Source organism: Pygoscelis adeliae, unplaced genomic scaffold, assembly GCF_000699105.1.
Source record: "Pygoscelis adeliae isolate BGI_AS28 unplaced genomic scaffold, ASM69910v1 Scaffold10, whole genome shotgun sequence".
NCBI lineage: Eukaryota > Metazoa > Chordata > Aves > Sphenisciformes > Spheniscidae > Pygoscelis > Pygoscelis adeliae.
Genome location: NW_008824053.1, coordinates 4182954 through 4186276, shown reverse-complemented (window position 1 = coordinate 4186276; position 3323 = coordinate 4182954). Strand labels below are relative to the sequence as shown.

At 35.1% G+C, this 3323-nt stretch overlaps 1 protein-coding gene across 1 annotated transcript in view; it reads left to right on the top strand.

The window, feature by feature from the left end:
* Nucleotides 1-3323, top strand: part of DR1 (down-regulator of transcription 1, TBP-binding (negative cofactor 2)) — a 12309-nt gene that overhangs the window by 6003 nt on the left and 2983 nt on the right. The window lies entirely within an intron of this gene.

Sequence of the window (3323 nt, the reverse complement as noted above, 5' to 3'; positions counted from 1 at the left end):
GCAACAGGAATTATTTGCAAAAGTAAGTGAAGCAATACTTGTACTGATGAGGTTGGAATGATTAATGCTGCAGATCTAGTGCCACAAAAACATGTGCACACCTCAAGAAGTATCCCCTTCCTTGTGAATTGCTGTGGCATCTAAGATGCTGTTGACCTTGCTGTTTGAATTGGGGAAAGTAAAGTCAACAAATAAGATGCTGCTACTTGTTACTTCTGTGATTTAACATATAGGACTTTGTACACAAGCAAATTTTATAGTCTAGGTTTAAAAAGCATGTTTTTTTGCTGCTACTTAGGTATTTCCATTCTACTGTAGAGAATACATTAAGAATTACTTGGCTGACAAAAGAATGACAGCTGATGTTCTAGGAAATTACCAGTTTTGATGCATTAAAAAGTGAAAATATCTTTTCTGTTTCGGGCCATCAGTGCATAAATGTTATTTCTTAGGCTTTGAAAGAAACATTTAATTGTTCAAAATTTCTAATTTGTCCTTTCCATCTTCCTTTACTCTTGGCAAGGCTCTAATTGAGTGAATTCGTGCATAAATTTTTAAAGAGGCAATTCAGGCATAGGAAGAGCATTTGCCTGCAAATACTGTGTGCGTGCACACACACATTCTCCTTCATCGAAGCCTTTTCCCTTCCTCGCTTTCCCAGATAGTTTGTGAACATCTCCAAGTTTAAATGACTGAAAGCCAGTTTTATTTATTTATCTTCCTATACCATCTTTCTCTCTACTATTCTCCAAGTTTGACAAAAAGACCGTTCTCTAAACTAAGTGATGTGAAAATTATCTTGGATTTCTCTTTCCTCTTACCCAAGGCATGAGTCTTGTTTGCTTACTTTAATTTCCTCTGGTGAAAATGCTTATTCAGTTATGTGTTACCATGTCTTGATTGCTTCACTCCCCTTCCCTATACTTGTGTCTTGCCGACACAATTAATAACTGTTGTCTGTCATATTACAACATGCAAACTATTTTAATCTTGATTGCATGATGAATTTTAAGGCATTTACATTTTCAGCATACCGCATAGCTATTGTCAGCATGCAGTGAACTAGTTTTGATAAATTCACGTGTGCCTAACTTTTGTTTGACTGTGCTAACATTAGAAAGACCAATAGGGCTGCTTCTGGATTAAGGGTGAGATTTACAAATAATAGTCAGTTTGATACCTGGTTTTTACTTACTGTTTTTTTCAAATAACTTAGCATGGTATACAAAATAAAAAAACAGCAAATAAGGTGTGTTAAGGGAATAGTAGCTCCTGAGTAACATTAAAAAAGAAATAAATGCTGAAATCATGGTCACCTTCTGTAAGCCACACTTTATCTAAGGAATGGCCCCTTGAAGTAAGTTTGTTCTTAATTCTATACTGTGCCTTAATGTCTAAATGAAGGCAATGCATGCAAGTTTGACAAGATTGTATGAATGATTTTTTGAAATAGCCTTTGGCAATATGGAAAACCTTCGCTTAAATTCAAAGATGGTAGTCTCATTTTTCAACAATACTAGTTGTGATACGCTGTTGGAGGTACTGTAATTATTCTTAAAAATAGTTACACAAGTGCATGTTTGTTTATTTGTGCTAATTCTGTTAATATTCTACAGCATGACACTAATGATGACTTCTTGCTCTAGTTTTAAAATACTTGCCTGTTCATCTTATGAATGTTTGACGCCTGTAGCTTGGATGATTGTAAATATTTGAAGTCAGTGGAATGGCTTATCCCAATGTTCATGCATGTCTATTAGTTTCTGTGCAAGACGAGCCTTAACGGATTTGGGTTTTTTGAGGCTTCCTCATTAAAGTTCATCTGTGCAATGAATGAGTTAAGTTTACCAGACGCTTATAAAACTTCTTAGTCAATACAACTCAATGGAATTTTTCTTCTTTTTTCTTCCATTTTTTGAAATGGCTAAGTGATATCATTATAAACACGGCAGTGAGGGTAGGCACTGACAAAACGATGCATCCAGTGTGAAGTGCTGAGCCTCTGATTTCTGGTGCATGCATGTGTATCACCTCGTTGAGCGTACAGTAAACTTAATTGTAGCAGGGTCAGTAGGGAGCCCTATTGTTATCTTGTGTGTGATAAATATTTATGCCTCTCCTATGTGTACAGATGCTGCTGTCTTCCTTTGTTTAAAACTTTACAATGTCTTAAATTGTTTTCCAACGCTTGTAACCTCTCTACCACTTGAAGTTTGAAATACTGAAGAGTCTTCGTTGAGAAGGGATTTCTACCTCTGTAAAAGTATTTTCTTTTAATGCTAGAACAGACTGAGGAAATGTGACACTTCTTATAATAATGGAAGACTGCCGTTTTTTCACTTCATTAAGTAGATAAACTGGTTTTGATCATCTTCCAAAGCATCATCTTTTGGCATCTTGAAGTTTGCAAAACTGTAAAATTTGTTGATGCTTTGGTGAAAAATAGGAAAATTCAGTGAGCGCAATGGGATTAGAAGGGAAGTCATTACACTCTTAGTGATGACTTGTAAAAGTAGAAAAGTAAAGAAGACTGAAGATTTTTGATTTTAAGAACTTTTCCTGATGTTCACTCAAAGTAGAAACTGAAGTTTTAACTTTAACACAATTGACGAGTATACTGTTGAAATCAACAGTAATTGCTGAAAAACGAGTGAAAATCCTGGATAGAAAAATAAGAGATCACCAGTTGAACTATTTGAAATGTTTTGTTAGAACGTCTTGTACCTTTCAGTAAAGGACTGTAACTTTCTGTAGCAAAAGCCATCCTCAGTCTGCATACCCGAATTTGAGAAGACCTTACATTGCTCTGATTTCCAAAGATTGCTTAGCAAAGTAAGATAATGGCTTTCTTTATGTTTCTGTAATAGCATGTGTCTTTGTGGTACAATTGAATGATTTCATAATTGCAAGTTTTAGTATTTGTAATCAACAAAGAGCTGTTCTCATCTCAGAACTGTGATTAAATGTTAAGATCCCTTGAAATTGAAGCCTAAAATTTCCATTGCTTTGCCTCACTTAATTTTTCCATTAGGAAGTGGTTCAGCACAATCCCTACAATGGAACTTAAGTACACTAGTTCCTGCCTCTTGTTTTTGTAACTAAACCCTCCAAATGGTGGCCTCTTCAGAGGAAGAGAGAATATAGCTGAACGTCTTGGTACAAATAATTAAGGTACTTCTAGGTGTGTTTTCATATGTACAATTAATAAAAATTATACAAAAGGAATATGCAGGTGCAGATAAAACTGCCTTTAAAGATAAGATGCTCTAGAGATTCTTCACAAGCTATGTATGGCCTTAACAATTAAATTCATGTCTTTAGGC